This window comes from Cyprinus carpio, unplaced genomic scaffold (assembly GCF_018340385.1).
Source record: "Cyprinus carpio isolate SPL01 unplaced genomic scaffold, ASM1834038v1 S000006552, whole genome shotgun sequence".
Lineage (NCBI taxonomy): Eukaryota > Metazoa > Chordata > Actinopteri > Cypriniformes > Cyprinidae > Cyprinus > Cyprinus carpio.
This window is the reverse complement of record NW_024879215.1, coordinates 888,039-911,904: the sequence shown is the minus strand read 5'-3', so window position 1 is coordinate 911,904 and position 23,866 is coordinate 888,039. Positions and strand designations below refer to the sequence as shown.

Below are 23,866 nucleotides of genomic sequence, written 5' to 3'. Positions count from 1 at the left end.
GAAAAAAATTAGACTAATTTTTGTTTTGGCAATATTTTGCCAATAAAAAAAAACTTTTGACAGTGATTGGGAAAGGGACCCGACATTCAGTATTTTTAACGAGAAAAAAAACAAAAGTCTTGCCCAGCATTTTGTTTTTAATGATAAAAAATGTGGAAAAAAAAAAATTAACGTTTTTTTCCCTCGGTTTTTTAAAAAGATTCTTTTAAAATTTAAAACAACACAAAAATTAAATACTAGTTTTCATTCTTCATAGTCTGACGGCCCAAAAATGAGATCGAAAAGAACGGGAATCGTTCAGAAAAAACCCCATTATTTGGAATCGGTTAAATTTGATTCAAAAAAAGATTGACTAAAATAAACACTTCCCCCCCTTGGATCAAAACACTTTACTTTTTTGAGTTTTACTGTCATATTACAGTTAAAAAACCATAAAAAATTGTATTTTTTAACATCTTTAAAAAACGGGGAAACAAACCCCTAAAAAATTTAAACAAGTTACTTCATTCCCGTAAAAAGAAACATGCTTTCGCTGGGGCCAAAACGCGAAAAAAACAGTGTTTAAAAAAAATATACAAATAAAAAAAACAGCACGAACACTAAAAGGGAAATATCGAAATAATTTGAAAATATCTTGAAAACGACGCAGCCCCGCACAACCCAAAACAAACATGACACCCGGGTGTTTTCGGGGTTCAAAAATTTTTCACCGGGAAAAAGTTTAAAACGTTTGGGAATTTCCCCGGGAACCCCGCTGAGTGGGGAAAAACCCCCCGGACGGGAGAAAAAGACCCGGGATGTTTGACCATGCATACTCCTCCCCTTTAAATGAGGGGGTGTGTCGGGGGGATCCTGTTCTTCCCCCTGCTGACTACATGTAAAGACTAGCCTGTGGCCGAGCTTTTAAAAAGAAATCACGACCACCAGTGTAATTCGAAACTTTATTTCAATGTCTAGACTAAAATTCCGGGTGGACACCAAAAAACCCAAAAAAATACATATTACAAACAAACATGAGAAAAAACCCCACGGGCCTTTTCCTTCCCAAAAAAAACAGTTTTTCAAGAGATTGGAGAAGACTTCAAAACCATTGTCTTGTTTAACTCTTGCTGAGATGTTTTTGTATAAAATAAACCCAAATCACATTCCAAAAACCCCAAAGTTTACAGTCTTTTTTTTTTGGATTTTTTTTGGTCTTAATCTTATGAACAAACGTGTGGACTTTAAAAACGTATTCTAAAACCCCATCCAGTTTGGGCATTGGTCCATTTGTTAAAACAGAAACCCTCCCTTTTTTGGGCAATTTGGAGCCATTTCTTTGGTTGACCTTGACAAAATTTTTTGGGAGTTCTGAGTTAATTTTTTCTTGGGATCTTTGTCATTTGAGGCTAAATCAGTCCGCCCAATACTCTCAAGTACTCACATCCCCCCAATAGGGTTCTCCAAAGGGTTTTTTATGAATTTTGATACAGAAAAAAATGGCACATAAAACACAGTACTCAAATTTTACCACCGCTTTGGGGGGGGATGAAATTTTAACAGTTTATCTATGAAAAAAAGCTGGATTTAAAAAAATAAATTTTAATCAATATCTAACACTGTAAGAGGGGTTTTGGATCGGCATCTTCAAAAGTCTCTGGGCAATTTCAGAAAAATTGAGTTTCGAGTTTGCTTCGGTTCTTTTTTTGCATTTTTTGGGGGTTTTGGTTATGTGGACGTTTCCCCCGGGCGGTTTGCGTTGTTTGTGGAGCCGGGCCAAAGCTTTCCCTGTCTGGCGCGGAGATGTTCTTCCCCCCAAATTTGTAAAAACCTAAAAACAAAAGGACATTTATCAAAAAAATGGTTCCTACCCATGTTCCAAGCCCTCCCAACCTGCCTTTTTAGTCTCCTTTTTCTGAACACCCTTTTTTGGTCTTCGGTCTGTTAATAGCTGATGACCTGAATCAATCGTTTTATTAAAAAAATCACGGGCAATGTTTAAACAGGTTTGGGAAACCCCTGGGTTAAAAAGGGAAAAGCTCCCCGATTTTCAGCCCATGAACTTTCTTTCTTTGTGAAAAAAAAGGAATGTTTAGCGCGTTCGTACCTTTTTGGGTATGGGTTCTCAAAATTCTTATTTTGATTTTAACAAAAAATTTTTTTTTACCCTTGGCCAGATTTATGAAAGGGGCAGATAATTTTCTAGTTATAGTCTCCCTTTTTTCATCATCTGAAAATGGACAAAAGCTCACGGGTTCTTTGAAACCTGGGAAAACCCGCAGATTACGTTTTTTTTTACCCCAAAAATTTAAACATCACTTTCCTTATACTTTTTTTCCTTTTCTCCCTTCTTCTTTCAAAAACCTTCTGGGTTTGGGAAAATCCTTCCCGTTTCAACAAGAACAACTCCCTTCAAAACAAACCCGGTTCTGGAAAGTTTCATCACTACATCACTCATTGCAGAATGAAAACAATTTCTGGAGTGTCTTACTTTAGGGGTGGTATGTCTACCTGGAGGTTTGGTGTGGTTCTGATTGGTAGATGGCAGGTTCTCCTTGTCTGGTTTGGAAGTTCCACTGACTCTTGGATCGTTCTTCCTGTTTCCCATCTCCACCGAGGTTCCTTCCTTCACCTCCTCTCCCTTCCTCCTCCTGGACCAGCCATCTCTTCTTCTCTCTCTCTTTCTCCACACACCACCCGCTTTCTTTAACCCTTCCAAGATTTCACCAAAATGAGATCGTGAGGTGAGCCAAACAAGCATTCCACAAAAAGAAATTTAAAATTGGTTTAAAACCTCATGTTTTGAATGTGAACACGGACCTGTAGCTGGCAAGGCGCATAACATGACGCCATTACGCTTGGCAGTCGCAGCATCGCGGACTCACTACCAGCCACTAAGTCCCTGGACCAGCTCTGATTGTGTCGGGCATCTAACCTAGGACCAGCCCCGTCCTCTTCTCCAAACAGAACACGAATCAAGTGGCGGCCCCCCCAACTACCAAGGGCTGGAGGGGTCAGAGTTGTGCTTGCGATCTCGCTGGACGGGGAGCGATAGTGGTGGAGTTGAACGCTGCTTCGCCGATTCGAGGGCCAGATACGCGGCTTTCGCTACTGAGGCTGTGCGCGATCACGGCAGGCCGAGGAGGTGATGCTGATCCCAAATTCCTGCGGGCGCACCTCTCGTGCGCATGCAGCATTCAGAGGTGTGTGGACCTGTTGTAAGCTTATGCGAGTCCTTCCTTTGGGCTTCCTTCTTCAGTTTCTCAGCCTTAAAACACTGAGTGCTAGTTGACCCTCATTGGCTGCAACCAAGACCGACTCCACTTCGGCCTTTGCACGCGTGCACGCAGACACAACTTTTCTTCGGACCCCTGCTGGATCACACAGGACAACCAATAAAGGTCCAAAAACATAATGCGGCAAATACATCATCGCTTCCAAGGGCTATTCACTGTGGGCTTTTGCCCAATTTTTTTTCTTACTAACAGTGACTTTTTTTACTATTTAAGCCGCTTCTTCCACTGTCGCGATACAAAAACTTACTTAAAGTCATCCTTTTCCAATGAAGAGTAGAGCGGGAGCTGCGGGGAGAGTTCACGATCCTATGGAGCGATGCTGAATTTTGTATCTGATTTGAGCTTCAATGCATTCAAATATTTGAACCGATGGCTAGACCTATACACCAACCCGGATGTGATGTATTCTATAAAAAACTATGGTAGCAAAGGTTAGAATTACCAATTTCTTTATTCACATTAACATTATTTTTTAAACACTATTTCTGTGGGGAAGGAACTCTATAGCCCTCTTGAGTACTGGAGGTTTGTTACCACTGCCAAGAACACATTAAATATGTTCAAATTTGAATGCTATCCTTAGTTGTATACCTGCTTGTGGCACCTGCAGTGCTGCACTCCTCTTCATCATTATAGTCATCCTCATCATCAGAATAAGTGGGGGCTGAGGGGGCCAGGTAAGGGCGTGAGCGACCCACACCTGCAGCAAGATCCTCCCTCTTCCTGTCAATCATCAAGCATACTGAATGAAAGCACACATCAGGCTAACTATTTCCAGATATCCTGAAAACGCAACCGATCTTACCTGCATGGGGGACTTGGCATAGTTGTGGTTGTCCAGGAAGGCTGGCAGACGCTGGACGATGGGACTGGGAACAGGTAGAGGGGTTGTTGGTAAGGTGGCAGGTTTAGTCATGGGTCTGACTTTTCCAGCAGGACTTGGGAGAGCAGCGGCACCTTCCTGAGTTTCTAAAGTGTCATGGGACATGTTTTAGGTTCTAATTTTAAATAAATTTAAGACATTCAAATTAAGTTAAATTCAAATATGATACCTGTAATGGGTGTGGCCTGCTCTGGCACACAGCTGCTGGCGTTAGTATGCCCCTCCTCCTTTTTCACAGCAGGAGGCGCGTGTCTTCTGAGGAGGAGGAGTCTTCGGTGCTTTCGGATCCTGGCCTGAGCCTTGTTGGGTCATCCCTGGACTACCTGTAGCATGTACATAGGTGTACAAAACATCCACAACTGACCTAGGATTTGACCACACATATGACGCCTTTTCCACTGTGTGATGCGAGCTCAGCTCAGCCTACTCTTGCTTTGTGACAGTTTGCTCTTCCACTGCGGTTAATGCTTGCGCAGTACTGATTAAAGTTGTGCTACTACCCCCGCCTCTACTAACCGCGATACAGCCATTTTATTTTTTTTTAAGTTGTGTCGCGCCCGGTTGTTTAAAACAAGTTGTTTAAAAAAAGTTTAAATCTAGCGCTTTTGGTGTCTCGTGTTACAAATCCAATGAATCTGCTGTGTTTACATCGTCACATTTAAGTATTGGTATAGCCAGCTTTGGAACCTCAACTGAGGTGGTACTAAAAACAGAGTACCAGGTACTGCAGGTACTGTACACAGTCAAAAAACCCCAAAAAGTGAGCCGTACCGAGGCCGTGCCACGGAAAAGTGCCAATGGAGGAAATCCTTCACAGAATGTTTGAGACTCCAAAATTTGGAATTTTATTTTACACACACACACACACACAAAAAAAATACTCACTTTTTTCTCTCCCTAACCTGCTGGAGCCCTTCCAGAATGATCTGCTTGTTCCGTTTCAAGATCTCCAGCTTAGACTTCGTATTTATCCTGCGATCTGTAACCACCGCCATAAGATTGAACCGGATGTCACTTGGTAAGGCTCTCTGAGGAACATTAGAATACATTGTGAAAGAAAAAACATTAGTTTTAATATTATTTTAATTATAAATACATTTATATCCCCTTGAATTCATATTAAAATATAAAATAAAACTGCTCAAATAAAAATAAAAATAAATATAAAAAATAAAAATAAAGGAAACACAGTAGTATAGCATCAAGTCAATTAAACTCCTGGGATACTGACCTGGTCAGTTAAGTAGCAGAGGGGGTTGCTAATCAGTTTCAGCTGCTTTGGTGTTAATGAAATTAACAATAGGTGCACTAGATGGGCAACAATGAGAAGACCCCCAAAACAGGAATGGTTTTTTGGTGGAGGCCATAGACATTTTTTTCCTCTACTCATCTTTTCTGGACTATTTTTCACAGGTTTTTGCATTTGGCTAGAGTCGGGTGTCACTATACTGGTGGTAGCATGAGGCCATTACCTGGCACCACCAGACACCTCTAAAGGCTAAACAATGGCACCCTGACTGCCATTAGGTACCGGGATGGAATCCTTGACCCGCTTGTCAGACCCTACGCTTGGTGCATTGGGTCCTTGTTCCTCCTGGTGTGACGATAAATGCCCTCGGGCCTCATGTGGTGAGAGTATGCAGGCCGTTCCTGGAGGATGAAGGAATTGATACCACTGAATGGCCCCCATGCTCGCCTGACCTAAATCCAACAGAACTTACCTCTGGGACATTATGTTTCTCGGGTCCATCTGATGCCAGGTTGCACCTCAGGACTGTCCAGGAGCTCAGTGATGGTCCAGATCTGGGAGGAAATACCCCCAGGACACCATCCGTCACCTCCTCATTAGGAGCATGACTCAAACATTGTCAGGCATGCATACAAGCACGCGATGGGCCATACAAAACTTTTCACTGAGTGCCATTCTGAGTTGCTGCAATGAAATTTGGACTCAGCTTGCTGCATAATATTTTGACTTTGATTTTGAGTGTCTTTGAATTCAGCCCACTGTAGGTTGATCATTTTCATTTCCATCAAAGGATGTGACATCCTTTTGTTCCCTAACACATAACCCAAAGTCCATATCAGTATAGATATCTAGCATGATATCTTTCCCCTCGCTGAGATCTGCTGATGTTTTCAAAGCGGTCCTTTAATTTTTTTCAGCAGTGTATCTATGTGTGTGTATATATATATATATATATATATATATATGTATGTGTGTGTGTGTGTGTGTCGCAATGTGTGTGTGTGTATTGTGTTCTATATATCCACTTTCCTCTCAAATCCTGGTGGCCAAAGATGTGAATATTGATCAGTTTAGCTCTTACCCAGCAGTGGGCCAGTCCTATTCGGGCTCCATTATGACCCGCCTGGCTTTATCCGTCCAATCTTCATCCTCACCCCACGGCCCTGAGGAAAACAGACAGATTCATGTAATCTCTCTTCTCCTTAAACTCTCACAAAAGACAGTTTATTGACATTATGTTCTCACCATGGTGCGATGGGATATTATGCCTTTCAGACCGCCCAGCTCAAAACACAGCCCGGTCTTTGATTGGCACATAACCTGACGGCGTGAAATGCCTCCATTGTCCGGTGACGGCACTGATTCCGTTCTGTTATGCCGGCAGGTGCCGCGGCTCCGGTCTACATGGAAAACAAGACAAAAACAATGACTACAAAACAGCAGATTTAGATCGGTTTGTGTAAAATCTACTTATTCTATGTTAATGGGGAAGACGTGTAATATTAAAGCTTGACTCTACCTGGCATGGCTGTTGTGGGCTTTTTGCCAGCTCAGGAGCATCTCTAATGTAAGTAACCTTTACTCTGAGAAGTCAAAACAACAAAGACTTGTTTTAAAACAGGCAGAGAGAATATGTAAGTGTGCCTTTAACGCTACTTTTGTTGACATTCAGATTTTTAAACATGACTTAAAGTGATAAAGGTAACCAAACAGTTAAAGGGTTAGTTCATCTAAAATGAAGGGCTCTGTCGAATTAATTACTCACCTTTTCAGTGTCGTTCCAAACCTCGTAAGAGCTCATTCATTCTTTAAACATACGGTAGAATATTTTTTGATGAAATCCGGAGGCTTTCTCCTGACCCTGCATAGACAGCAACATAACTGCAATGTTCTGGCAGGTCCAGAAACGAGCAAGGACATCGATTAAAGTAGTCCATGTGACATCAGGTTCAACCCGTAATCAGCGCTATTACGTTTAGTAGAAAGCATGCGATGCTGAATGTAAACAACATTGATTACGCTTGATTACGCTTCTAAGGGTACTCTTCAACATGGTGAAAGACGGTAAACCGGAGACAAGAATTGTTGAATAAATGATGTTATTATTGTTTTCTTTGTGCACAAAAATGTATTCTCACTGCTTTGTAAAATAATGGTTGCACCCTGATGTCACATGGATTATTTTTGCACCGATGTCCTTGCTACGCTTCTGGACCTGGGAAATATTTCAGTTTTATTGGAGGGTCTGTGCAGTCTATGGAGGGTCTGATAGCTCTCTTTGATTTCATCAAAAAAATATCTTAATTTGTGTTCTGAATGAGCGGAACGAGAATCTTACAGGGTTTGGAACAACATGAGGTGAGAATTAATGACAGACATTTTCTTGGGTGAATCCAACTCCTTGAACGCAGCCATTGATTTCTCCATAGTATTTTTTCCATACTATAGAAGTCAGTGGCTACCATCAACAAATTTGGTTACCAATATTCTTAAAAATATCTCTTCAGGTGTGTTCAACAGCAGAAAGCGGTGCATGTTATCAGTATGTTATACGGGTTTTGAGGGTGTTTAGTGTTAGTAATTTTTAATTTTTTTTTGATTTTTTTGTTTTATGTTTCTTTAAGTTTATATAAATGATCTTTATGTGTGTAACACTGAAGCCCTTGCGGAAAGCCTTCACACGCCTAGAGTCGTTCCCAGCTCCACGCCTCTGCAGTTCAGAAGCACACTCAGAAGAGCGTGAGTGGCACAGGAGTTCGGTATCAACTGCACACAACATCAGACAAACAGTCTAAAGAAAAGGAGGATAATAACTGCAGATTTATGTTGCAGTGCAAAAACAGTTGGGACTAACTTGGTGAGCAAAAAACATATCATTAACGATCTCGTCATCGATAACTGAGGTTTCATCCACCAGCGTGGAGACTTTACGCCGAGATCTTCGCTCCTCGATCCACTTGAAGAGGAAGATGAAGCCATAGACAGGACTGAGAAGACAAAAAAAGAGAGGACAGCTTTAGAATAATAATAATAAAAAAGTTTTTGTTAGATAGATAGATAGATAGATAGATAGATAGAAATCAATATTAAAATTTATATATTTTTTTAACAAAATGTATATTTTATTAATTGTTATTGTATAAACATAAATGCTTAAAATAGTAAGTGGTAAAAGAGGTAAATTGTTTGATGAAATAACCAATACAACATTATATATTTATATATAGATAAATAGATAGAACAAATTATAAAAAAATAAAAAATTAAAGGTTAACAAAAATCCAAATTAACATTATAATTAATATTTAAATTATTAATATCTTTAGGAAACCAATATAACTTATATAACAAAATTATACAGGCTTATAAATGACAAAAATGTAATTGTGATAATCATAATAATAATAAACATTAATAATATTAATATATGTATGTATACATACAACATTTAAATGATTAATATTGTTAACAAATTAATATTAGTTTATAAATATTAAAGGGATACTCCACCCCAAAATGAAAATTTTGTCATTAATCACTTACTCCCCATGTCGCTCCAAACCGGATAATGACAGAATTTTCATTTTGGGTGGAGTATCCCTTAACATACAGTCTTAAAATGACAAAAGTGAAAGCATTAATCCACCTTTTGATATTCTAGTTTCAAAGATCATAGATCTCTCCACCTGAACGCCCTTCACACCTGAGTCCAAACATAAACATTGCATCGTACTCCTATATGTAATAGATTGATAAAAGCACGCCTGTGCTGCACAACCACCAAAAGTCTTCCCACCAAGTATGAACAACCCTGAAAAGAACGCAACATCACTAAACAGACAGTATTAGAAAACGAGTAGACGTTTATATGATAAAGTATTTGTATATGAGAAAACCAGAATGAATACGACGTGCGTGGACTTGTAGCATTTTAGCAAATATAATGAAAATACAAGCTCAAAATACGCTATTGGGAGATGATAGTTACCTACAGAATACAAATATATTATTGTTATGTATATAGAGGATGTATGCCTAACTTGTTAATTTACGAGATTCACCCGGGTCACTTTCGATAACTCCAGCCAACCTTTGTCATTTTCGCAGAAGTACTCTCCACGCGCTTAACAAGTCGGACCCGAGTCCATAATATTATATAACACTCCATCAGGGTCAGTTCCATAATACATCATGTGCACAATATTTATCGGACGGATTCTGATTTTCGGATGGTAAACACACATAAGAGCCGGCCAGCGTGCGACTCATCGTTGACGTGCCGATCTGCGCTGACGCCGTTTTTGGCCGTTTTGAGTCATTGACGCCATACAGTGAGGCTAGACCAAGGGCGTGGATGAGCGCTGCGTCTGTGCTGTGCGACGTTCACAAGACGGATGAGTGTCACGATAAAACGGGGTTCAGTAATAGTTCATTTTATCTCAGTTTGCTGCTTTTTTTGGGTAATGTTTAGCTGTATGTGGTTGTCCTGTAAGCTCGATGCCCAACCGCTTTATGCGGACATGCCTTATGCCTCTGTGGCATTAAAATCACTCTTTACATAATAACAAAAGTGATTTGTAGGTACTGAATGCTTTTGAGGGCATTAAGGTCAAATTACAGGTATTGAGACATTTAATATAATATGTAATAATATGTATAGCCTATAGTTTAGTTGCATGCACACCTAACCGACCACACACCAACACCATAGATAATAATAATAATATCATAATAAGTAAACGAAATGAATTATTAAACGGCATGATATTGTTGTGGTACTGTTCTTTTTTCCTTTCTTTTGTTTAGTTTAATTTTATTTTTGTCCCAAACTACATATTAAAAAGTTTGCTAGTTTGATTATGCTCAAGTTCTAGACAGTACGAAACTTAACAAAAAAAAAAAAAACATCAAACTGCTGTTTTTTTAACATGCCATACAGCATGCTTTCCGAATAATATAATAGTTACCATAACATGAATAAATTTTATTTGTCAAATATTGTTATATTTACATAATTGCTCCTGCTTTAAAATATTAGAAGTTACATTTTCCGTTACGATATTTCTAAACATATATATTGAAATATCAAAACAATATGAAAATTCACAGAAGATATATGCTTTAAAGTAAAAGGCTTTGTATACAAGTATGAAACTTAGATGACAAAAGTAATTATTCTACATTATAAGATTAGTAATGTCAGTACTACAATATTGCAATAATTATAGTGTCTAGAAAGAAGATAAATACAATGAGCTTGTATAGGAACAAAAGTACAATACATTTAATCAATGCCTATATTATGTGCTAGTCTGCTAGACACGCAGTGCTGGTAGTCGCATATAGAAATAATATTTATAATCAAATAAAAAGTGAAAGTCCTCTACATGGATGTATGTTACAACAACCTTTTCTTGAAACGATGTTGTTTCTATAACATGCTATAAACTGCTTCTAACTATATAATAAAACATATAAACATACAATAAATCAAATTTATTGTGAACGCAATAACAGTAATATATTACATTATATCTCATAATAAAAAAGTTTGTTAAATTCTATCAGCAATATTTTAATTCAGACAAATGTTTAGAATGATATGTAGGCCCTACCATAGTATCTTTTAATGAAATGTATATTCTTATTCGCAAACAATTGTAAAACCAAACTCCCTGAACATTTTTGCCATTTAACCAACCTTCTGATCCAGAAACACGGTCTGTTTCGGTTAACATCTAACACTAGACTATAATGAACTGTATGTTTAGTATGTAATGAATTTACACAATACTGCAATGTAGCGTCACCCATCATAAATACAAAACATGTCACAGAGAGGACTAGCTATTTGTTAAGAGAGCATCTAATTAGTCATAATATCTTAAAACTATCAAAATGCACGCATAAACCTAAATGTAGCTACATCCCGAGAAGAACAAAACGCAGGCTTCGCGGATTGGAAAACGATGTCTATTTCGCCTTTGTACAATCGTTCTTGAGTTGGGTACTTCCCTTTTGTAAGTCAGTACTGTCACGCAATTATTCCCAAGGCTTTTGGCACAACACATCACCGTGTTAGTATTCTACATTTTAAGGCAAAACGCTGCTAGGTGAGTACTGAGAAGACTCAGAGGTGACCACTCAGGCCCCCGGACCGGTAAGAAGAGGCGGAAGACATTCAGAGCTAGTGTGCGCTCCTCGGGGCGTCTGAATGTCGCGGCTTCGGCTCAATCTGATAGATAAAATAAAAGAACTGGAGTACTGCATAACGACCTTAATATGTAATTACTTTGGACTGAGCTTCCTACAGCGCATGCCGGGGGATTTTCACTAGACCAGGGTTTTTGTAAAAAAGGTAAGATCGCCGGTTTTACCGCCCGGCAAACACGCTTGCTCTCCAGCGGGCGATCGTGTGTTTTATTACGTCATAATATGAGCAGCAGTTAAAGCGCGGAAGCTAACGTCATGACAATAAGAGGAGCAAGTCGCTACGCCCCCCAAGTGCTAACGCACGCTAACGAGATAGCACCCACTGGAGAGGCTTCAAACGACTCGGTGTGTTGAGCACAGCAGAGCATATAACGACAGTGCAGAACACAGCGGGCGTGAGTGATGTGGTGTTAAAGTGCGGGTGTTGGGGGTGCGTGATCGCGGATGTTTAGGTGAGTTTTCCGGGTGTGTTGGATTTAATCTTGGTAGCGGCGACTGATGGACTCACCAAGTGAACAGGTATTTAAATGTACCTCATTCGCGAGGTTCAGCCCCGCAGAAGCGCTTGTTACCCACCATTAATGTGCATAGGGCTACAATAATAGGGTGACAGGTGTTTAGTGTTATTCGATGTTTGATGGGGGGATGTTTGTGTTTTTGTTTGTATGGCACTCGCGCGAGGTGCGAGGAGTATAATCTAAGGTCTACCTGAGCTTCAGACATTTTTTACACCAATGGAAAAAAGATGTTTCTGGTCTCCACTATTGTTCGTAGCAATTACGATGATGTTGGAGTCAGAGGTCAGTGGGTTTTGTATTCAACATCTGGATTGGAGTCGTGGATATCTGCTGTTGATATCTGCTGTTTTTGTCTGGAAGAGCTGTACCAATAATAATAGAAGAAAAGATTTACAGCTTTAAACTGAATAGGTTCATTTTCCCAAACTACAAATCTTTTACTGTCCTCATGACATTTCCAAACTGTCTTTGTCATACTTATCCAATACATATATATAGCATATGTGTATATATATATATATATATATATATATATATAGAGGTGTATATATATATATATATATATGTGTGTATATATATATATATAACTATGTGGTGTGTGTGTATATATATATATATATATGTATATATATATATATATATATATAATATTTTCTGCACATATTACCAGTATATGTGTGTAAAAAAAGTTAAATTTTATTTTACGTGTGTAATTAAAAGAAACTATAACTATGTTAGAATCATATAAAATTACCACACACACACACACACACATATATATATATATATTGCATTTTACATTTAGCCCTTAGCAGACTTTGGATCAACCAGCAAGATTACAAATGGGGACAATAGATATAGCGATCAAACTCAACAAACAGAGCAAAGGAGATTAGTATGTAAATAAATGATGCGCTGTAATTTATGTGGTATGACATTTATATAAAAAGTTGAATGGCATGGCCATTATAAATTCTGTAGATATTATATAAATGACACATACAGAAAAATACATACAAACCCTGTCTGTAATTTAACTGAATATGAGAGCACGTTCGTACCATATATATTGTTTGGTTAATAGAAAGAGGATCGAATCTTCTGTGTATTTTATCGTTTAGTACAGTAGGCTATATATGTGTGCATGAATCAAGACTATACAAGAAAATACGGATAGTTAAAATGTATAGGGTGGCTGAAGTGACGTGAAGACTGGAAGGCTTTGGAGTCATGGAGGCCACTTTTATGGATTTATTTATGGTGCTTTTTTTTGTCATTTTTGGTGCTTGACAGCATCCAGCTTCATTCTGCTTTCACTGCACGGATACAATCTTCCCAGCACGCAGCATAATTCCCGTTCCTTGGTGGGTTACGGGAGAATGATAAAGTGATATACAGGCTTCTATGAAGACAGCCGGAGGCTTCTGCTTGCAAAGTTTCCATCTGTACCAAAAAAGATAAGCAGACGCGGGCTGATGAGGCAGGTGCGGGGTGGAGCGGATGAGTGTGTGTTGTGGAACAGGCTGTGCTGTACTGTGTGAATGTGAGGTTGGTCACGGGCAGCGTGGCCTTACATTCACACCGTCACTGCCTACAAGCGCTCGCTGCCTCTCTTTATATAACCCGCTCTTATGTAAGAAGCCTGAATCTCTTTGCTCCTCTAATTCCTCCCTCTTCTGTTTTTTTCTTCTTCTAGTTCTTTCTGTTTCTTCTCTTTTTTTCTTCTGTTGCTGAACTGTGGTTTTACACAATGCTGAATTCTGTTAACTGTTTAGTTTTGTAGTTACAATTTTGCGTTGTTTTTTCCCTCTTAGCTGAAAAGTGTAAACATGTAGCTGTAGTTTTTTGCTCTTTGTTTGCCTTTGTTTTTTTGGCTTATACATAAATCACGTTTGGGGCCAGTTCTCTATTACAAGCTACTAAAAATATTTGCATACATGGATTTTTGTATGTTTATTTTTATGTATTTAATTTGTTTGTTTTCTGTGGTGTTTTTTAGTTTTTTACTTTTTTATAATGTTTTTTGGTAGTTCCCTTTCCCTTTAAACTGTTTTGCCCAAATGTCAAAATTTTTCCACCCAGAAGTGTTTTAAATTTTTTTGGGAAAATTTTTTTTTTTTTTTTTTAAAAAAACAAAAAGGCTGGTGGGTGGGTGGGTGGGGGTTTTTTTTTTTAAACCCGGGGCATATTTTCTTGAAAAAAAAGGGGGGGGGGGACCAAATGGGGCAAACTCAAATTTTTTTGGGGGATTTTAAACCAAAACCAAAAAAAAAAAAAAGGGGCAAAAAACCAAAATTTTCCTTTTGTGGGGATGGAATACAAATTTAAATTTATTAAAACAAAACTAAAAAAAGGAATTTACAAAAAAAAAAAACTAACCCAAAAAACCACAAAAAGGGATTTTAATCAAAAAAAAAAAAAAAGGCTTATGGTGGGGGGGAAGGGGAAAGAAACCCCAAAAACCAACAAATTAACCTTTTTCCTTTTTTTACCGGGCAAAACCCCAGTTACTTCTTTCATTTTAAACAGTTTCAAAAACCCCCAAAAAAAACAACTGGTATTTAACCTTGGAATGGGTTTAAATTCAAACCGCACAAAAAAAAAAAACAAAACAAAAAAAAAAAAACAAAAACCAACCAAACTTTTGGGGCATTTTGAATTAGTGGAAATTGTTTTTTTTTTTAAAAATTTTCCCAGCCCGTTGTAACAAAAAAAAATTCCCAAATTATTTTGTACGAAAAGGGGGAACAATTGAAAAACAAGGGGACAAAAATTTTTTTGAAACAAACAAAGAATTTTTGGGCCTTGGGACACTTTTTGGGGAACACAAAAACGACACAAAAAAAAAAATTTAACAAAAAAATTTTCAAAAAAAGGAAAAACAAAAAAAAACAAAGGGGGAATTTTTTTCGGCAGATTTTGGGGGGCCCGGCCCCAAACCCCCCAACGCCACATTCTTTGGGTCCCTTGTTTAGGGTTTAAAAAAATTTCCCGGTTTAAATTCCCCATCATTCATTTAATTTAATTTGGGGGTTTTTTGGTTTTTTGAACAAAAAAAAACGTTTTTTGTTTGGCAGCGTTATGTTTTTTTCACAAATAAAAAAACCCCAAATTTTTTTGCAGAGGGACCGCTTTTTTTTTTTTTGCGGGGGGGGAAACGTTAAAAACTTTTAAAAACAAGGGATTTTTGGGAAGTTTTTTTTTTGGGTTTTTTCCAATTTGTTTTTTACCACAGTTTTGCCAAAAAACTTTCGGCCAAAATTAGGACGGGGGAACGGGTTGGGGAGGGGAGGTGCTTTTGGAAAAACAGGTTTTTTTATGCGGGATTGGGGAATTAGGTGGGGAACCAATTTTTTATTGTTCTGGGGGGGGAAACTTTATCCAGGGTTGGCGACCCCTTTTTAGAAAAAACAACAAAAAAAAAAAAAACCGGGAAAAAAAAAAAGCAAACAGTTAAAGGCTTTTTGGGGAAAAAGGGGGATTTTTTTTTTTTAAAGTTTTTTCTTTTCTTGTTTTCCCAAAACAAACAAAAGGGGTTTCCGATTTTTTAAGTTAAAAAAAATAGAACAAAACATTTGAGCATTCTCCCAAATGGGGCAGCCTTTTTTCCAACGGGGAAAAAAACCAAGGGGGAAAAACCTTGGGTGTTCCCGAGGGCCGACTTTCCAAAATTTTTTTTTTTAAACCATTTTTTAGGGAAAAAAAACGGTGTCAAAAATTTTTGTTGGCCTTTTATCTGCAACGAGTGTTCGCCAAAATTCTGCTTTTGCCCCGCCAATTTTGGGGGGGGAAAATTTTGTTTGTTTTGGGGCCGGGTTTTCAATTGTAAACCCCCCAAACCTGGAAAATAAAACTTTTCTACCACGGGGGCCCCCCTTTTTAAGAACTTTCCACAAGGGGGGCACAAAACCCGGGGCCCAGGGAAACAAAACAATTGGAAACTCAAGGGGATTTTCAAACAAACATAATTTTCTCAAACAAAAAAAAAAAAAACAAAAAAAACTTAAGAAACAAAACATTTTTCCTTCCTTTGTAATCGTTGGGGTTAATTGGTTAACAAAAAAAAAAACCCCCTTTCCCCCCCAAAACTTCTTAAAAAAATTTTTTGTTTTTTTTAAACGGCGGGGAAGGCTCCCTTCACTTTTCCAATTTTTTTTTTCGGGGGGTTTAAAATTTCAAGTTTTTTTTCCAAGTACTCTAAAACAGAAAAAAAAAACAAAAACAACTTTGTTGCCGTCCAAAAAAAAACAAGCGGTTTTTTTTTTTTTTCAAAACAGTTGGTGCTATTGAACTTTTTTTGTGTGCGGGTTTAACCCATTTACCTTAAAAAAAAAGGGGGGGGGGGGACCATTAAAAAAAAAAAAACAAAAAATTTTTTTTTTTTAAAAAAAATTTTTTTTTTTGTTTTTGTAATGGGGGGGAGTTTTCTTTTTTTCCGTTCTTGGGGGTTTTTGGGGGGTTATCTTAAAAAAGCCGGGGGGGGGCTTTAAAAAAAAAAAAAAAATTTTTTGTTTTTTTGGGGGGGGTTTTTTTCGGAAAAAACTCTTATTTTGCGCCTTTGGGGGGAGGTTTAAACAGTTTCCAAAACAAAAAGGGAATGGGAAAAACTCGATGGGGGCCCTTTTTGGTGGGCCAACAGTTTATTTGGGGCGTTTTTGTATTTTTTTTTTTAGGTTTTGTTTTTTTACATGGGGGGGGGGGACCCCCCTAATGTTCTAATATTTTGGGGGGCAAGAAAAAATGCGGGGGCCCAAACCACGGGTTATTTGGGGTTAAAAACACGGGCTCCGGGTTTTTTTTTTCCGGGGGACAAAAAACCCCCATGTTAAAAAAAAAAGGGCCTTTTTTTTTTGCAGTTTTTTTTTAAAAGGAAAAAAAAACAAAAAACCAAAAAAAAAAATTTTGTTTTTTTTTTTTTAAAAAAAAAAAAAAAACCACAAATACTTGTTCAAACAACAAAAAAGAAAAAGGGGGGCAAATTTTTTTTAACTTTTTGGGCACAAAAGGGGGGGGTGGGGGAATTAAAAGGGAAATAAATTTAACATTTTTGGGGGGGGGGGGGGGGAAAACTTTGGGGGGGAAAAAAAAGGCGGGCTGGGGAACAACAAAAAAAAATTTCCAAATTTTGTTTTTAAAAAACCCGGGGCCAGGGGGGGGGGGGGGGCTTAAAAATTTGTTTTTTTTTTCTTTTTTGGGTTTTGGGGGGGGGGACAGGGGGGGGGGGGACCGGGGGGGGGGAAAAGGGGAAAAAAACCCTTACCTTACCAGGGCACTTGGGGGGGGGGGGGGCATCGTTAGCAAAAAATTTTTTTTTTTGTTTCGGGGGGGAGGGAAACAAAACCTTTTAAAAAAAAAAAAAAGGGTTTGGGGGGGCCCAACGGAGGGGTCCCTGTTTTTTTTTTACCCCTTTTCAGGGAAAATTTTTTTGGGGGGGGGGGGGAAAAAAAAAAAAAAAAGGGGAAAAACCAAAAAAGGGGGGGGGGGGGGTTTTTAGGCCGGGGGGGGGGGGGCTTTTTTTTTTTTTGTTTTTTGATTGGGGAAAACCCCGGTTTTAAGGGGGGGGGGAAAAAAACATTTTTGGGGAACCGGGACGGGGGGCGGGGGGGGGTTTGGATGGCTGGGCCCCACCAAAAAGTAAAAGTTTTTTTGTGGGGTTTTTTTTTTAAAAAAACAAAAAACAAAAAAAAAAAACCCAAATTTTTTTTTTTAAACAGTTTTTTGGGGGGATAACAAAAAAAAGGGGGAATGTTTAAAAACAAAAAAAAAAAACCAAACCAACATTTTTTTGAATTCCCCAAACAATTTTTTTTTTTTTTTGGTTTTTTTCCCAAGGGGGGGGGGGGGGAAACTTTTCAAAATCCCGGGCCATGGGAAAAACTTTTTTTTAAAAAACCTCTTTGGGGGGGAGGGGCCCTTTGAACAAACCTTTAAAGGGGGGGTTTTTTTTTATTCTGGGGGTTGGGGGGGAAAGCTTTGTTGGGGGGGAAATATTTTTTTTCTTTTTGGGGGCACATTTTTATTTGGATTATTGGGAGGGGGGGGGGGGCTTTCCCCTTTTATTGGGGGCCTAAACCCAAAGTTTTGGGGGGCAGGGGCCCGCCCAAAAAGGGCATAGGATTGGAAAAAAAACAAAAAATTTGGGCCCCCGGGGGGAAAAAAAAAAAAGGGGGGGGGGGGGGGGGGGGAAAAAAAACCCCTTTAAGCCCCATGGGGGTTTACCCCCCCCCCTGGGGGGGGGTGTTTTTGCCCAAAAAAAACTTTTAAACAAAAAACTGGTAGGGCCGGCGGGGGTTTTTAAAAACAGCGGGGTTTGGGGTTTTTTTGGGGGGGGGGGGGGGGGGGGGGGGGGGGACCCCCCCGGGGGAGGGGGGTGGGGGGGGGGGGGGGGGGGGGGGGGGAAAAATGGGGGTTTTTTTTTGCGGGGGGTGAAAAAAAAAAAAAAAGGGGGGGGGGGGGGGGGGGGGGGGGGGGGGTCACCGGGGGGGTTTTGGGGGGGAACGGGGGGGGGGGGGGGGGGGGGGGTTTTTTTTTTTTGCCAAAACACCCCCAGGGAAGGGGGGGGGGGGGGGGGGGTTTTTTTTAAAAAAATTTTTTTTTTAGGGGGGGGGGGAAAAAAAAAAACCCAAAAGGGGGGAAAAAACAATTTTCCATTCCCGGGTTTTTTGTGTGGCTTTTGGGGGAGGGGGGGGGTGGGGTTATAAAAAAAAAAAACCAAATTTTGGGAAACTTTTTTTTTGGGGGGGGGGGGGACCCCGGGGGGGGGGGGGGGAGGGGGGGGGGGGGGGGGGCCAAAAAAAACAAAAAAAAAAAATGGGGGGGGGGGGTGGGGGGGGGGGGGGGCCCAGGCAACGGGGGGGGGGGGCAACAAACGGGGGTTTTTTTTATTTTTTTAAAAAGGGTGGGGGGGGGGTTTTTTTTTTTGGGGGGGGGGGAAAAAAAAAAAAAAAAAAAAAGGGGGGGGGGGGGAAAAAAAAACAAAAAAAAAGGTTTTTTTTGGGGGGGGGGGGGGGGGGACAAAAAGGGGGGGGGGGGGGGGGACGGGGTTACCCCCCAAAAAAAAGGGTTTTTTTTTTTTTTTGCTCCCCGGGGGGGCTGGGGGGGGGGTTTTTTTTGGGGGGGGGGGGGGGGGGGGGGGGGGGGGGGGGGGGAATGGCCCCCAACATTATTTTGGGGGTTTTTTTTTTTTGGGGGGGGGGGGGGGTGGGGGAAGGGGGGGGGGTCCCAAAATGTTTTTGGGGGGAGGGGGGGACCCTTAAAAAAACCAAAAAAATTTTTAGGGGAAATTTTTTTGGACCGGGGGCCGGGGGGCCCCGGGGGGGGGGCAATTTTTGGGGGGGGGGGGAAAAAGGTTTTTAAAACCAAAAAAAAAAAAGGGCAATGCTCCGGTTTTTTTCTTTTTTTTTTTTTTTTTTTTTTGGGGGGGGGGGGGCTTTTTTTTTTTTACCCTGGGTTCCTTTTGGGGGGGGGGGGGGGGGGCCAAACAAAAAATTTTTAGGAAAAAGGGGGGGGGGGGGTTTTTTTTTTAGGGGGGGGGGGGCGGTTTTTTTTTTCCAGGGGGGAAAAAGGTTTTGGGACAAAGGTGGGGGGGGGGGTTGGGGGGGGCAAGGGAATGGGGGGGGGTACCCCCCGGGGGTGGAGGGTTTTTTTTGGTTTTTCTTTTTTTTTAATTGGGAAAAAAAAATTTTTTTTTTACGGGGGGGGGAAACCGGGGGCCCCGGGGTTTTTGAACAAAAAAAACACTGGTTTTGGGGGGTTTAAAACTTTGTTTCCGGGGCGCCCTTTTTTTTTTTTTAAAAAAAAACAACAAAAAACCAAAAATCCGGGGGGGGGGGGTTTTTAAAGGGGGGGGGGGGGGGGGGTGTTTTGGGGGGGCATTTTAAAAAAAAGGGCCCCAAAGAAAAGGGGGCCCTAAACCCCCCCCCCCCCCAAAAAAAAAAACCGGGGGGGGGGGGGTTTTTGCTGGGATTTTTTTTGGGTGCTTGGGGGGCAATTTATTTTTTTTTTTTTTTAACGAAAAAATTTTTTTTTTTTTTTTCTTTTTTTTTTGGGCCCCAAAAAAAAAGGGGGTTTTGGTTTCGGGTTTTTTTTTTCCAGGGGGGGGGGGGGGGGGAAAAAACAATAAAAAAAAAAAAAAGCTTTAAAAAACTTTTTTTGTTCCTTTTTCCCAAAATTTTCTTTTTTTTAAACGGGGGGGGGTAAGGGGGGGGTGGGGGGGAAACTTTTTCTTGGGGTTTTAATGTTATTTTTTTTTTAAAAAAAAAAAACAAAACAACGGAAAAAACCCTGTTTTAAACTTTTGGGGGGGGGGGGGGGGGGGGGGTTGAGTAGGGGGGGGGGGTTTAAAAAGGGGGGGGGGGGGGGGGGATTGGGGGGGGGGACAATAAAAAAAAAAAAAAAAACCTCGGCCAAATCTATAAAAAAAACAAAATGGGGGGAAAAAAAAGGGAGTATGGTTTGTTGGTTTTTTTTGGGTTGGGGGGCTTTTACAAACTGGGGACAGGGGAGGTAAAACCACCTAAGGGGGGGTTCCCAAAATTAAACTCCAAGTTGGGATTTTAAAAAAGGTCACCTAAGGGGGATGCTTTTTTTAACAACAAGGGGAAAACAATTTCTCCTTTTTGCTTTTTGGGGTGGAAATGGGGGGGAGGTGTGGGAATAGGGTCTTTTTTTTTGGGTTTTTGGAGGTGGGGGGGGAACCCGCTTGGCCCCCAAAAAAATTGTTGGGGGGTGGGGTGGTGGCATGGACTCCCTTTTACCCAAAAAATTAAAAGGTCAAGTTGGGGTGGTTTGTTGCCAAAAAAGAAAACCAGAGGGGGTGGGAATTGGGGGGTGGGGTTCGGGGTGGGGGCGGGGGGGGGGGGGGAAAAGTTTGTGGTACAAAAAAGGGGGTCGGGGGGGGGCCAGGGGTTTTTGGGGGGAGGGAAAGGGTGGCACTTTTTGTTGTTTTTTTGAACAAAAGGGGATTGGGGGGCTTTGTTTTGGGTTTTAAACCCCCAAGGGTGGTGGATATGGGGTTTTGAAACCCGGTTTATTGGTGGGGTCAAATCGGGGGGGGAACAGGTTTATGGGTCGCTTCCAATTTGGAAACCCCTAAAAGTTTTGGGGATTTTAAATGCTTAATTGAAAAAAAAAACCAAAAAAGCAAACATTTTGGGTCGGTTACCCCCAAAAACCAATTATTGGTGGGAGGTAGGTGGGACCCCATGTGACCCAAATGTTGTGTGGCCAAAAAAAAAAACATGGGTTTTTTTTTTCTTTGGGGAATTCACGGTTGTTGGGAGGTTTATTTGGGAGAAAAAACACCCCATTTAAAAATTTTAAGGCAAATAAAAGTTTGAAACAGGGGATTTGTATGGGGCGGAAACCAAGGGGGGGGGGAAACCACAAATTTTTTTTTTTTGGAAAAAAGAACACTCAAGAAACCGTTGTGAAGGGGGAACCCCCCCCCCAGTATGAATGGTTGAAAAGCCCCAAAAGTTTTTGGGGGCTTTGGGGGTTTATGGGTTTTGGTATTGTTTGAATTCAAAAAAACCCATTTTCAATGGTAAATACGGTTTTTTTTTGGGGTTTTGTTGTATGAAAGCCCCAAAAACGGCTTTGTAAATGGAAAAAAACAAACAAATCAAAATGGGTCAACCACCATTTGGGGTTTTTTTTTACAAACACAGGGTGAAGGGGTCTTTTTGGAAAAAGGGTGGGGGTTCAAAAAACAAATTTTGGTGTTGAGAATTTAAAAGGGGGCTATGTTGTAAAATAAGTTTTGATTTAGTGGTTGGTAAATGGTTGGAAAACTTTTTGGAGTTTTTAATTGAATGGGAATAAAAACAAAAATGGGGGTGGGGGTTCCCCTTTATTGGGGCTTTTTTTTTTACAATAAAATGAAAAACAGACATAAGGTTTCAATTAATGGATGGTTTAATGGGCCACATTTAAAAAAGCAAAAAAAAAATTTTTTTTCCCAAAAATTTGGTTGGGTTTTTGTTTTTACCAAAAATTAATTTTAAAAAAAACAAAACCAAACTGGGTTTTGGGGGCCTGGTTAAAAAAGGGGGCTTTTACAAACAAACAATTTTGGTTCCCAGGGGGGACAAAAAAAACTGTTTTAAAAATTTTTAACGGTTACGGGACTTTAAAAATTGTTGGGTTTAATGAAAAAAAAAAACAAAAACGATTATGGTTGTGAATAAAAGTTAAATTGTATTACCTGTTAAAAAACTTGTCCCCTTTTTTTTGAGTGTGGCCATGTTTGGGTAAATTTAATTTTAATGGGCCTTAATTTGTTTTTGGCTTTTGGTTGGGGGAAAAAAAAATTAAAAAACCCATGTGCCCATTTGGGGTGGGTGTAAGTCTTCAAAAAGGAAAAAAACTGGTTTCGGTCTGTTTGAAACAATTTTTTGTTTAACACAAACAAAAAAAAAAAAACAAAAAAAGGAGAAAAAGGGGGGGTGTGTTTTGCAGAAAATTAAAAAAAAAGGCTAAACACAAGCCACCAACAAAAAAAAAAAACAAAAAGTTGCGAAAAAAAAAAAAAAAAAAAAAAAAAAAAAAAAAAACAACAAAAACAAAAAAAAAACCCGACAATAGGTTCCTGTAAAAAAAAAACAACTTTCTTCCCCGTTTTTAGTTGTGAAAAAAAACAAAACCCAGCGTGTGGACCCCTCGAAAAAAATTATTTAAAAAAAATTTTAAATTTTATAATTAAAATTTGTTTATTATTTTTATTATTTATTGTGATTTTATTAGTCTACATTGTAAAATTCAACGTTAATTTATGTTTTTTTTATTTTTATTTAATTTGTTTATCTTTTTTTTATAGATTTTTTATAGTTTATTATTTTATATATTTAATATATTAGGTTAAATTTATTTTTTTAATTATTTTTTTTTTTTTTTTTCATTTTTATATTAATTTATTTAGTATTTTTTAAATTATTATTGTTTTGGTTGGGGTATTATTTTTGGGAAAAAGAAGCTAACTTTTTTTCCCCCCTGACCCGGCGGGCTGATGTTCTCCGGGAAACACTTCGGCAAAAGAGGAGCCGGTCCTGGGAGACATTTGCCTCAGAGGGGGTCTATAGGTTTGAAACCCCTTCAGGGGGGCGGGAAAAAACCGGGGGGCTGGGCTACCTCTTTAAAATTTTGTTTTGCGCAAGGACTTACTCCCAAAGACCCACCCGTTTATACCTCATATATATATATATATATATAATATATAATATTATATATATAAAATTTAAAATAATATATATTGAAAATTGTGTGTTATATGTATGTGTGTGTGTATATGTGTAGTGTTTGTTACTTAGCCTATTTTTTGGCCCCTTAGATCTGTCATCCAGATTTTTTGTACAAAGCCTGCGAAGGAAAACGGGCCCAAATGACAAGATTTTTAAAGGGAGACCCCAACTCCCCCCGGGGGCCCCGCTGCTCCGTGGGAATAAAGGCGGGGGTTTTCCGACCCCCAACGCAAGATGGCTGCTATGGCCCCCTAAACCCCCTTACAGGAGGGGGCCAATCAATAAACATATAATGGGTAAATGCGAAACTTAGAATGTTTGCACTTTGCATTAAAATAAAACCGAAATGGAATGACTTACACAATGTAAATTGTGATGTTTTTACCAGATTTTTTCGTGGCTCAAAGTGCCTCATTTCACATACATTTTTAAAAAGGGGCCTTATAAACAGCTTTTTGTCAAAAAAGGGCTCTCTGCTTTTTTAAACCCCG

The 23,866-nt window shown here is 39.5% G+C and overlaps 1 pseudogene; it reads right to left on the bottom strand.

Moving 5' to 3' along the window:
* Positions 1 to 2,486: 2,486 nt before the first annotated feature.
* Positions 2,487 to 9,676, bottom strand: LOC122143983 (annotated as a pseudogene).
* Positions 9,677 to 23,866: the final 14,190 nt, after the last annotated feature.